This window comes from Taudactylus pleione, unplaced genomic scaffold (genome assembly GCF_031769625.1).
Source record: "Taudactylus pleione unplaced genomic scaffold, aTauple2 ptg000016l, whole genome shotgun sequence".
NCBI classification, from domain to species: domain Eukaryota; kingdom Metazoa; phylum Chordata; class Amphibia; order Anura; family Myobatrachidae; genus Taudactylus; species Taudactylus pleione.
Window position 1 is genome coordinate 47990272 of NW_028284418.1, and position 13764 is coordinate 48004035.

The 13764-nt window shown below is 46.1% G+C and overlaps 1 protein-coding gene across 3 annotated transcripts in view; it reads left to right on the forward strand.

The window, feature by feature from the left end:
• The window catches only part of SLC25A16 (solute carrier family 25 member 16), a 48752-nt gene that overhangs the window by 661 nt on the left and 34327 nt on the right, over positions 1-13764 (forward strand). The window contains exon 1 of one of the 3 annotated variants that reach the window (XM_088476189.1): positions 1-75. The exons of the other annotated variants lie outside the window; for them this stretch is intronic. The gene's annotated coding sequence lies outside the window, so the exon portion shown is untranslated. The remainder of the gene's footprint in view (positions 76-13764) is intronic. 3 annotated transcript variants of the gene reach the window in all.

Here is a 13764-nt window from a genome sequence, read left to right on the forward strand (position 1 = left end):
GAGGACGTGTGTGTACTATATATGGGTACAGTATGGGCAGCTGCTGATATATCTGGCTGGACGGTATAGAGTAATGTATGTATTTTATTTCTTGTTTACCCATAGAGCTGCGAGTATATGTATTGTATTGTACTTTATTGCTGTGTAACAGAGGGACAAGATCTTTTACAAGGATCATTGGTAGTGGCTGAGTGAATAATGTGCTGGTTTATCTCTTCTATCCTATAAACTGATGCACTGTCCTGATAATATATGTGGCCGGACATTATTTATAGACTATATTGGGTGGGGGGATACAAATGCTTTCGCCGGTGGCTCTGGCTAATGGGCACCCAATGGAGCAATTCAATTGTTGCTCCGTTCGGGAGCTATAACCGTCGGCGTCAACATTTCTGCTGGCTACCTCCGGAGGTGGCGAGCAAATGTGCGATAGGCCCTGGCCAGTACTTAAGACTGGTTTAGCCGTTTTACATGGCTAAACCATACCTCCCAACTGTCCCGCATTTAGCGGGACAGTCCCGTTTTTCTGGGACTGTCCAGCCCGTGGGCCGCAGTGTCCCGCGGTGGGGGGGAAGTTGGGGGAAGCATACACGCTGCTCTGCTATGCAGAGCAGTGTTTATGCAGAGGTAGAATAGACGCTGTGCGCATGCGCACAGCATCTATTGAGAGTACGGGGGGAAGCCCGGGGGCTGCCTGCTGGGCACGCCCCATTAGTGATGTAAACGGGGGCGTGTCATCTGACCACGCCCTCTTTACCATTAGGTCACGTCCCCTTTTTAGGGCGCGCGCATGTCCCGACTCCCTTCCAGCAAATGTTGGGAGGTATGGCTAAACTCCTGTCTCTTTAGGCGCGACATGCGCTATAAAGCATTTGCGCCCAAAACAATTGAATGTCTCCCCTGATCTCCTGACACTTTAGATGGGAGTTAGGGCGGGATAAAACAATTGAATTGCCCCTCGACTACTGCGTGAAATAACTTTTTGTTTTTTTGAACTCAGGTTCATTACAATCCATATTTTAAGGCTATCCATCCTTGGGCACAGGTGCTCAAGCATGGATTTGCTCCTCTGTGTTAACTGATGTTCTGTGCAGATATTGTTTTATGCATTTAGGATGGTTATGGACATAAGTTGGCTGTTGTAGAGGTAAATGTGCAAACGCTTGTGGAGCATATATCTTGTGTGAAAGCACATGACTTGAAATGAGCGCAAGCAAGTACAGATGATGCAGAGTCAGACACATTTCGATTGCATCTACACTTACAACACAGGAGGTTCAATTGGGTTCTTAAGGTGCGTACACACTATACGATATTATTCACGATTTGGCCAATTCCGACGGATCGGAACGACAAATCGTGCAAATCATGTGTCCACGAACCATAGCGATGCCGATGCGCGTACCCGCTGGTCATCCGTTGTATCCTCAGATTTTACCTACAGCAGGTAAGATCTGGCATTCTTGTACATGATTTGTGGCATATCGTTCAGTGTTTAGGCACTAACGATATGTCGTTCCAGTCCGCACGTTGCCGACATCACTGGACACAGATGCATGCACGGATCAGTGAGATCCGTCCATGCATCTAATTCTGTGTTAAATTTCTTTTATCAAAAGTGTAAAAAAAAAAAAAAAAAAAAAAGATGTGCTCCCCTCCCCCTAAAGCACAACCAGCCCCGGGCTTTTCAGAGCCAGACCTGGTTGTCAAAATACTGGGGACAAAAGACGTAGAAGTCCCCTGTATTTAGCACAACCAGCACTGGGCTCAGCTGAGCCAGTCCTGGTTTTGGAAATACAGGGGACAAAATGAGTAGGGGTCCCTTGTATTTTCCATAACCAGCACCGGACTCTTCTAGCAGGGGTAAAGCCACAGTCAGGGGAACCCTTTCACCGGGTGCCCTGGCCAAAGCATTACCCTTGACAGCTAGTCAGCCCAGGCCGGGGATCCCTGGGGAGGTGGGCACCCCCCACCCCAATAAAACGATCCCCCTGTCCAGGGCACCCCAGGCCTACGCTGATAGCCCGGGGCTATCCCCGGTACCCCTGGCTGGTGGGTGCCGGTTGATGGTGTAAAGTGTAGTGTAAAAAAATAGATGAAGTAATATTGTCTTTTGCAGGTGAACTACAGGTCCCAGCAAGCCTCCCCCACATGCTGGTACTTGGAGAACCAGCATGCGGGGCATTACGGGCCCGCTGGTACCTGTAAATCACCTGCAAAATAATTATTAAAATAAGGACAGTACACACACACTGTGATAGTAAAGTTCTATTAAACATACATGCACATTCACACACCTAGGGGTACATGTACTAAAGTGAGAGTTTTTAGAAGTGAGTTTTAAAAGTGATGTTGCCCATAGCAACCAATCAGATTGTACTTAACATTTAAAGAGCACCTTCTAGAAGATAATAGCTAGAATCTGGTTGCTATGGGCAACATCATTTTTAAAACTCTTCTAAAAACTCTCACTTTAGTAAATTTCCCCCTAGTATCCCTTTAGCCAATCACGTCCACTTGTCCATATAGAAATCCATGGATACCTCTAAAAATAAAAAATTCCATACTGACCTATTCCTAGCGTGGATGGGGCACATCTTTTTTTTTTTTTTTTTGATGCGTGCACGGATCACCAATCTGTGCATGCATCTGTGTCTCTGTAGTCCAGTGCATATATCGCGCACAATCTAAAGACTTGCAAATAGTTAGATCGTGCACGATATATCGTTTGTCAGATTGTGCAGTTTATGCACCATATCGTGTCCTGGGCTGCCGAGGACGGTTCTAGGGAAATCACTGACGACATTGCATCGTTTGCAGGTCGTCTACTGTGCAGGCACCTTTAGGCAAAATTCAGTCGGGCTTGTCAAGATAATTTATTTCCCAATAAGAGACATTTGTAAGCAGTCATGACCCTGACTCTACTTCCTGGTGTAGCATTAATAATTTATTTGTTTTCTACCTTAGAATGTATAACGGAATCTGTAGGCAGTGCAAATTCCACGCGTACTATTATAATTACCTGTTCGTGTTCTACATTGCAGTTACTGATTTATATATATCAAGAACATATCTCTACCAGTAATACTTTTTGTATAGAGTTGTGATGGAACCCAGTAGCTTATATACTGTAATCTACAAATTAATTGATAACCAGTGGCATTTCCTTCCATATTCTCTACTGTATTATATTTATTAAAATGTTCCACTTTGGGGGCAATGCTACCTTAAGCATATAAAGTTAGGTCCATATATATTTGGACATTGACACAATCTTCATAATTTGTCTCTGTACACCATCACAATGGATTTTAAATTAAACAATGGAGATACAATTGAAGTACAGACTTTCAGCTTTAATCAAGGGGTTGAACACATAGGGCCAAATGTAATAGGGTGAGAGTTTAGAAAATGTGAGAGTTTAGCAGTAAACTCTCACATTGGTTGAGTTTTATCTTCAAAATGGGAAAACATCTGAATGAGATTTTAAATCGTGAGAGTTTTCAAAGTCTAAAAAAGCATACAAGTTCGCTCTGTTACTTTGTTTTTGGACTCTATTACATTGACAAAGTTTAAAAGTGTCAGAAACTCTCACTTTTCTAAACTCTCTATTACATTTGGCCCATAGTGTATGAAACGTGTAGGAATTGCAACCATTTTTATATACTGTCTCCTATTTTCCGGGGCTCAAATGTAATTGGACAAATTAACATAATTATAAATAAAATGTCAATTTTTAATCCTTTGTCGAGAAACTGTTGCAGACATCGACGGCTTGATGTCTGCAGCCCATGGACATTGGGATGGGTATGGGATGCCAGTGCTCGGGATCCCGGCAGTCAAAATCCCGATGCCAGCATTCCGACAGGGTTAGGATACCGACACCTGCCGGTCAGGATCCTAACCCTAACCCTCTCCCTAACCCCCCCTCCTCGGTGCCTAAACCTAACCTCCTCCTAGTGCCTAAACCTAACCTACCCCTACCCCACCCCGCACCCTAAACCTAGCCCTCCTCCCTTAGTGCCTAACCCTACCCCTAATTGTGCTAATTGTCTTCGGGATGCCAGAGCCGGAGCCGGGTGTGGCCGGAGGCCAGCCCCACGTGTATAATGGCGGCCACGGCACTGATGGGGTTAACACCCGTGCTGCGGCATCATTTTTAAAAGGACAAAAGGTGTCAGACACCCATTGTAAATGTGTACTCTGCGCTAAGCACCGAGTGTTTAAAGATAAAAATGTATTTAAAATGCTGAAGGGTGCAAAGCCTGATGCTGTGCACAGGCATGAAATGTGGAGGTATTTAAAATGTATGATTTTAAATGTATATTTTGTAGAGAAAATGCACTTCTGGAATATGCCTGTATAAGACATGACAAGCTTGTGACTGCAGAAACTAGATGCTAATTGTCATTCCCTAGCAGGAGGTCTGATGAATAGAAAGGCTTGACTGAAAGTTTTCGGTGTGAATAGTGTCATATGGCTAAACCTTTCATTTACAGCGCTTCCTTTGAAAAGACAATAGCCAGCAAGGTTGATAAAGACAATTTGTTTGTTTTAAGAAGCACCTTTTTGATGTCACTTTCTAATACCTGAATGTGTTAAGGTTGGGAATGCCAAACTGATTGATACTTCCATTGGAAGGATGAATGCAATTTACTATTTCCTGTGAAATGTTACATCAACATTTTAGGAGACAGTTATAATGTATGATAAATCAGTTTATGTTTAGGAAGCAACTGCTTTTAGGTGGTAGATTAGAAAGGAGGAAATTGGGTGACTCCTTTGAAAAGTAATATGTGGTTAAATTATATTATGTGAGGAAACATGATTGGTTGAGAGGAACATAGGGCGGATTTACCCCCCTGTGATATTGTGTGTAAGAATGATATAAAAAGAGTACCTGTGAGCCCTGTATGTTGTACATCTTTGAAAATCCTTTGTGGAGAAGAACTGCTGACTTGATAAGAATCCTGTATGCTGATTATTCCCCTTCATTTGGAAGGTTGAGTCTCTTTTAAGACATTGAGCAATAAACACCTTTTTGCCTTTACTTTGATTACATCTGTACCCTGCGACCAACAGAATTGCGCCAAACGCTATTCCGTTCTCCGGCTGTTCTGGGTAAGAGCTCAGCGTCTCCAAGTACAAGCCCTCTGCCAAGCTACCGTGCAGACCTGGTCCATTGCGAGGGATTAGGAGGAATCAGCCGACAACAATCAGGGAATGTAGCCGCAGCTAACAAACGCATACGCAGCAGAAGCGGTTCCAGGTGCCGAGGTAGGAGCCTTTGTATGTAAAAAGCGGTTCCAAGCGCCGCTGAAAGGAGCTTGGTGGTGGCAGCTTCAGTAAACGCCCACGGAGCAGTGGGTGGAGTCAGGGACGGGCGGTCACTGACGGTGAGTGGGAGTCCAAAGGCGCTAACCCGTGACCAGGGCCGGCCTAGACGAAAGGAGTCCGGTCGCACCAGGATTCTGACAAGTGTTGGGATTCTGACACCCCCTTTGTCGGGATACTGAACGTATCCCTGGACATCACCAAATATGCTGGGTTTCCTCCTTTGTTATGGTTTACCAGGCCTTTACTGCAGCAACCTTCAGTTGTTGTTTTTGTTGTTATTAACTTTGTCTTCAGCAAGTGAAATGTAGGCTCGATCGGGTTAAGACTCGGACATTGCAGAATATTCCACTTATTTGCCTTAAAAAACTCCTCGGTTGCTTTCACAGTATGGTTTGGGTCATAGCGTTCCCACTAGACTGTTTCAGTGGGGTGCAGCACCCTGCCCTATTTCTAAAGGGCAGAACGCACCCTGCCCTTCGTGCCCGGCGTCGGACCTAGAGTGAACACTAGGTCATTGTCCATCTTTACTGGGAAGCTCCTCCGATTAACTTTGGTGAATTTGACTTCTGTGTTCTGTCACATCATCAATAAACATTAGTGACCCAGTGCTATTGGAAGCCATGCATGCCCATTCCATCACATTGCCTCCACTGTGTTTTGCAAATGATGTGGTATGCTTTGGATCATGTAATTCTGAGCCTTCTTCATATGCCTATCTCCCGTCTACACTCTTAGGCTGGATGTTGCAAATGGGTTTTTCATTACTATGGAAAGGATCCTGTGACTATCTGCCACTGTTGTCTTCTATGGACATCCAAGCCTTTCTGTGTTGCCAAGCTTACCTGTGCATTCTTTTTTTCTCAGAATTTACCAAACTGTTGATTTGGCCACTCCTAAGTTTCCCGCTCTAATGCATTCATTTTTTTTCCATCTTTGTGGCCAATTGATAAGCTTGACACTAAATTTGTCTGGGCCTATACTGCCTGCCCGCCCAGTTGAGATGTCTGTGTAGGTGGTTTCTGTACGGACGGTCTGCGGGTCGCCTGTATACGCATGCAGATGCATCGATATATCTTTCAGATATATCTGCATCGGCTGTGTTACAGGACTGACCTGATAGGTCTGTGAATGACGTAGTTCACAGACCTATCGGGTATACACACCCGTCAATGCACTTGTGATATTTCAACAGGTGTGTATCAAGAATAAAAGTGTCCCATTTAACTTGACTTGTGAGCTCTTTTGACCACATGCATTGTGGGTTCACAGCTATGTAAGATGCAGCCAAAATAGTGGAACTGACCTGATAAAGGGCCTGATTCAGAGATGTACCCTAATGCGACCGCAACTGCGTCTCCGTACGCAATGCATTTGCAAAAATATGCTAATGTTATCAAAGATCACCGGAGCATAAAGACGCCCACTACTGGCTTCTCACCTGCGTACAATTACGCATACCTACAAAAACATCGGTGGCCATTTTACCTTTGCGACAGGTCTGACCATACGCAGGCCAGGGAGCTCTTCTACAATGCAGAGCTGCGTATGCAATTGTAGTGGCTAATTTATTCACGCCCACGTAACCGCTTTCAAACGGCTAGGCACGCCTGCGTTTCGCAAACCAACCCGTTTCCACCTCTAAACGGTCACTTCCTGTCAATCTGCAATGGGCTTCCGTGGTCTGCGTGAATGCATAGCGGACGCACTGCTGCATTCGCGCATGTGCACTGTGATGAATGCGCAATGGCAAATAATCGCTCGATCTGCTGCAAATTGCAGTTGCGTTTATCTCTGAATCAGGCCCAAAGTCACTAACTCAGTCCATCACAAAATTGATGCATCTTATTCTAAAGAGGTAAGGGACAACATACCTCTTAATCCACCTGCAGACACTTTATTAATTGAACACTCTTAAGACGTGATGCCAGAGCTCATGTGAGTGTTCCATTAGCCTCCTCGGAAATTGCTGTCTGTCAAAATTGGTTCAAGGTTTGGCGCAAGTCTCTTTATTATTATTATTATTATTATTATTATATTATCTCCTGGAGAGATTACTAGACGCCTCCGAAACATTGCCAGAATCCAGTCCTTCCTTACTCCTTATGCTACCAAAACACTCATTAATGTTCTTATCATCTCCTGCTTAGACAACTGTAAACTCCTCTTCTCTGGCCTCCGTCTCTCGCCTCTCCACACTTCAGTCTATTCTTAAGACTGCTGCTCTTCTCATTTTCCTCTCCTGCAGAATGGCTTCTGACTCCCTCCTCTGCAACATGCTTCACTGGCTCCCTATGTCACTCTGAATCCTTTTCAAACTCCATATCCTCAACTACAAAGCTTTAATCTACACTATCCTCACCTTAATGTCTGTCTGCACTCCCTGCCATCATCTCCACTGACAAATGCCTCCCCTCCATCCTGGTCACTTCCTCTCATGCTCACCTCCGAGATTTTGCTAGATGTTTCCCCATCCTCTGGAACGCCCTCTTTCTCTGTTAGGGGGGCTTATTATGTAATAGCTTATGACTTCCAGCCCCTACGGAAACTCTTGCGCGTCTTCCAGTATTTTTAAAGGGGCAATCATTTTAAAGGCAAAACCACCTTGGTTTTTCCTTTAAAATAATTGCCACCAGAGGCTGCAAGTTGCAAGCAATTACATAAGCCCCCCAACGCTCTACCTTTTCAATAAAACTCAGAGATCACGCTGAGTGGCAAACTATGTGGGTCCCAGGGACCCAACACTTTAAAAAAAAAAAAATGCAGTCCTACCTGACCATTTCTGGGTCTCATTATAATTTATGCTTTAGAGCTCCCCATATGCCTCTCAGACCTCCCCACATGCCACCACACATCTCTTAGAATGCCCATCTGATACCCACAACAGCATCAGTTATCCCCACATGTCCCTTAAATGCATGTTTAATGCCTCCATGATCTTACAGGTGATATGACTTGTCTGTACACAAAACCCATAGTGAATAAGTAGGCTTACCATACCATCCCTTTAAAACGATACACTCATGGATTACACAGGTTCTGTGGCTGAGTAAAACCTAATGAAATCCAGGCTTTAAGTCAACCAGCCACAGAACCTTTGTAATTAATTCATTAGTGTCCCGTTTTAAAGGGATAGTATGGTTAGCCTATGAATAAGTCATTAGGTAATAAGAGGCATATTTATCAAAGGATATATGTGGAATATCCTAGAAGGCAACCATAGTCTTCATATCAGGGCAGGCTGGGGCGCCTTTTAGAAATGGACACTTCGCGCGCCATCGGCGCGCGTCCGAAAAGGGTGTGATCATTTAGAAAAAGGGCGTGTCCTCGAGCTGCATCCCCTTTTCCCCACTGTAGGGGGCGTGCCTAGCACTCATGGAGATGCTGGGCTGCCATTAAGCTCTCCCTGCAGTGTGAATACATGCCATGCCGGTCACTGCGGCTCACGGGTGGGGATGGCTGTTTTAGCTTATCACTGTAAATAGGCCTTATTCACGTTATGTCACACAGTAGTACCCCGTATAACACATTTATGCCACACTGTAATGCCTTTTACACATTTATGCCACGGAGTAATGCCCTTTACACCATATGCCACACAGTAATGCCTAGCATTTACACATTTATACCACAGTGCCCTTTATACATTATGCCACACAGTAATGCTCAGCCTTTACACATTATGCTGCACTTTCATGCCCTATACACATTATGCCACACAACAATGTCAGACTTTACACATTATGCCACACATTAATGCCCTTTACACATTATGCCACACAGCAATGCATGGTCTTTAGATGTTATGCCACACAGTACCCCAGCAGGCTCTTACATAATTGTGTCCCTCTAGCAGCCCTCACCTGCTGCCTGGCCCCCCACACCTGCATCAGCAGGCAGCCGCACCAGCCCTTGCTTGAAAATAGCATCGCTGTCATACAAATCTGGTGCCGCGCGTGAGGCAATTGGAGCTTGCAGACCAGCATTCGGAGAGACCTGGGGAGTATGCTGGGGCCTATAACACCACAGCAGATACTGTGAGCAGCGAGGTTATGCTGAGACTTGTTGTTCCATAACAGCTGGAGGCTGCTACCCACAGACCGGGCCCTGCCAACCAACGTACCTCCTCAGCCACGGCGGAGTCAGATACATATCTGCCGCCAGTAGCACTCTCAGACTCCAATGCCAAGGCATTAACCTCCTTGTAACAAGAGGAATGACCGCGTCTATTTCCTCGGAGACCATCTCACCAGGTGGACCTGCACATAGCAGCTGCGGGAATGGAGACAGAGGAGGGAGCTACATTGGGCTCTCTAGTGTCTGAACGGGATGTGAGGACACAGTGAGAGATGGTGGCGCTGTCCCCGGAGATGCGCTGTGTTGCGGCCAATCCCTGACAGCCTGACAGGGATTGGCCGCGGCACAGCGCGTCCCCGGGGACCTGGCGTTTTTTAAAAGGTGAGTCCCCGGTCCTTAATGCTGTGTAAAATACGCGATATAGTGCGTATTTGCGATCACTGAAAACTAGTCTTCTTCTTAAATTGATACTTCTCCAGCCCTGCACCATTTATCTTTCCCAGTTCACCCTCTAACTATTCTTCCCTTCACCTTAATATGTAAGCTCTTATGGGCAGGGTCCTCTCTCTTGTTCTTCCCTAGCACACTCCATGTCACCAGTACTCTGCTCCCTCGTCTCCTCCTTCCCTTCAGAGACTCAGACTCTGGCCCTCATTCAGAGGCAGTCTTGCGACTGCCTCTGACCATCGCGACCATCGGGGCATGCGACGAGACCCTAAGTTTGGGTCTCGGCAACCGCAAGCCTCAGGGAGCTGCTGATGTCAGTGCGGCCGTCCACAACACGGCATGCGTTCCATCCGGAACGCCTCCGTTTGTGTAGCCACCCCCCCACCTACAAAACGGGGCAAGCTGTCGATCAACATCGACAGCCGCCCCTTTTGTAGTGCGCTCCGGAGCGAGAGAGTTTCGCGTGCGCAGGGGCTTAACATCGACCCGGTTGCGAGCGCTTAGCGCTTGCGACCGGCTCTGAATGAGACACTCTGTCTGCCCGCCCATATGTTGGGTACAGGATCTCTGAGTACTGAATTAATTCCCACCCATGACAAGTGCTAACTTTAATGAGTTGCCCATGCACAGACTGCTTGGGACAGGTCACATGATACAGTTATCTGTCCCTTGTCTGTGATGTGATATTAATATTTAGTACTTATGCTATGGCATTCCATGGTGTATTGTACTTAACATTTAATACCCTGTTAATGTGAAATGTTTTGTATGTTTGCCATGTACGGCACTGCATACATTTTGTGGCACCTTATAAATAAAACATAATAATAATTAGTCCTATGGGCACTCAGAATCTGATTTCTTCTTCAGAGCAGGTGGGTAAGTCCTCTGGAGAATTGGAATATGAGGCGCCAACACTTTGGAGGGAGACTCCTCTAGCAGACATTAAGTGGTCTTTTCCACAATTGTGAACTTTTGAAGGAAGCCTGGCACAAACCTTATAAATGATTTCAAGTTTCATACAGGCTCCAAATTACTTCTCTTTTTCCTCAGTATGATATTGAAATATGAGGATTCCACCAAAAGCGGATGCTCCCATTGTCTGTCTTTCTCACTCTACCACAATTTTAATTTAAAATGCTGCTTCCTTAAAGGACAGCACTTATAAGAATTGTGAGCTCAAGCTGAAATCTATTTTTGTTGCAGCATGAACATAACTCATATCTGTCCTAGCATCTGCTTCAATAAACAAAGCGCTAGAGAAGTGGTGTAAGCTGATTAGTGAGGGCCTATGATCTGGAAGGATTGAATACTGTTGTTGCCCTTGGTGGTTCATGTGAGAGAAGCATCTGTATAGCTGGGTAACACTGTCCTTGATGCTGATCTTATCTTGTCAAGGTTCTCTGCTTTGGTTGTGGCCCCTAGATGAACAGGACCAAGTGGGTTGCTCTACAATAGGCCCATCTGTTACCCACAACAGGGTCAACAAAAGAAAAGACAAGTCTGGTTAGCCAGGTGTACAGCCTCCAATTCTGTTGAAAGCAAACCGCACAACTTGTCTCTTTCTCACTTCGCAAAGTCTGTTGTTGGAACCAACCTCTTGCTTATTTGGAACATGTGAAACAGATCCTATTCCGACATGTGAATGAGAAGGAGGTTACATTTCGGATCACTTGGGTCCTCTGCTCACACCTTTTTCTTCTCTACAGAGCTTCCGAAAGATAAGATCAGGAGGTTGGCACTTTTGGAGGCCGACCAGTCTCTAATTTCTTTAGGAGTGATTGTCCAGTTTCAGTGGAGCAGGAAAGCTTTTACGCTGTTACTCATAACTAGGGGTGTGCACCGGACACTTTTCGTGTTTTGTGTTTTGGTTTTGGATCTGGATCTTTCTTCGTGTTTTGGATCTGGATTGGTTTTGCCAAAACCACCCTTCCGTGTTTTGGGTTCTGGGTTTTGTGTTTTGGATCTGGATTTTTTCTTAAAAATTAAAAAAAAACCGCTAAAATCACATAAATGGGCCTTTTTTTGTTCCTACGCTATTAATAACCCCAATAACATTAATTTCCACTCATTTCCACTCTATTCTGAACACCTCACACCTCACAATATTGTTTTTAGGCCAAAAGGTTGTACCGAGGAAGCTGGATGACTATGCTAAGCGACACAAGGGGGCGGCACAAACACGTGGCCCATCTAGGAGTGGCACTGCAGTGGCAGACAGGAAGCCAATCAGCGTTATGGTGCCCATTTGCATGTAGCACGAACCCGGGAGATCCGTGCTACATGCATCTGTGTGATTGGCACAGAGCAATGACAGGTCCGTGAGACCCGTCTGTGCTGCTGTGGTAAAAAAAAAAAAAAAAACCTGTGTAAAAAAAGAAAAAAATGGCGTGCACCCCCCCAAAAAAGAGCAACCAGCCCCGGGCATTAGTAACCCAGTGCTGGGTGTGCTTAAATACAGGGGACAAACGACGTAGGGGTCCCCTGTACTTAAGCACAACCAGCACCGGGCTAGTCAGAACCAGCGCTGGTTGCCAAAATACGGGGGACAAACGACGTAGGGGTCCCCTGTATTCTGCGCAACCAGCTCTGGGCTCTGATCCGGTCCTGGTTCTGGAAATATAGGGGACAAAAAATGAGTAGGGTTCCCCTGTATGTTCCAGAACCAGCACTGGACTTTTTCTAGCGGGGGGCTGATGCCACAGCCAGGGGAGCCCTTTCACCGGGCCCCCCAGCCGCAGCATCAACCCTGACCGCTAGTCAGCCCAGGCCGGGGATCCCTGGAGAGCTGGGGACCCCCCCAATAAAGGGGTCACCCTCTCCAGGGCACCCCAGGCCCAGGCTGATAGCCCGGGGCTATCCCCGCCACCCCTGGTGGCGGTGGGTGGCGGGTTGATTGTGTGGTGTGGTGTAAATAAAGAATATCAAACATTGTCTTTACAAGTAGAACTGCAAGTCCCAGCTAGCCTGCCCCGCATGCTGGTACTTGGAGAACCACAAGTACCAGCATGCAGGGCATTAAGGGCCCACTAGTACCTGTAGTTCACCTGTAAAAAAAATGTTTAAAAAAACACAGGACACACACACCGTGACAGTATAAGTTTATTAAACATACATACACACACACACATGTACACATACTCACCTATGTAACCTGTAGCATCGGTCCACTTGTCCGGTAAAGTATCCCTAGGGGACCTGTGAAAAAAAACATACTCACCATCTCCTATGCGAGGTTCTGTCCTCTTCGTTCCAAAGTAGGCATCCCCGGACTTGGCAAAAAAAAAAAACGAAAACGCGATCCACGAACTTAGTACCGTTCTATAGAACGGTACTTCCCGAATGAGAGCTTAGCGGCGGGGTATCACCATGGAAACCCCGCTGCTAAGCGTTCATTGGCTGAGAGAGGTCATCTCCCGTCTCTCAGCCAATGAACGGCTCCCTCCATTGTAGTCAATGGTGGGAACCGCAGGGTAAACTTTAATAACCTTGCGGCTCCCAGCATTGACTACAATGGAGGGAGCCGTTCATTGGCTGAGAGAGACGGGAGATGGCCTCTCTCAGCCAATGAACGCTTAGCAGCGGGGTTTCCATGGTGATACCCCGCCGCTAAGCTCTCATTCGGGAAGTACCGTTCTATAGAACGGTACTAAGTTCGTGGATCGCGTTTTCGTTTTTTTTTTTTTGCCAAGTCCGGGGATGCCTACTTTGGAACGAAGAGGACAGAACCTCGCATAGGAGATGGTGAGTATGTTTTTTTTCACAGGTCCCCTATGGATACTTTACCGGACAAGTGGACCGATGCTACAGGGTTACATAGGTGAGTATGTGTACATGTGTGTGTGTGTGTGTGTGTGTGTATGTATGTTTAATAAACTTATACTGTCACGGTGTGTGTGTCCTGTG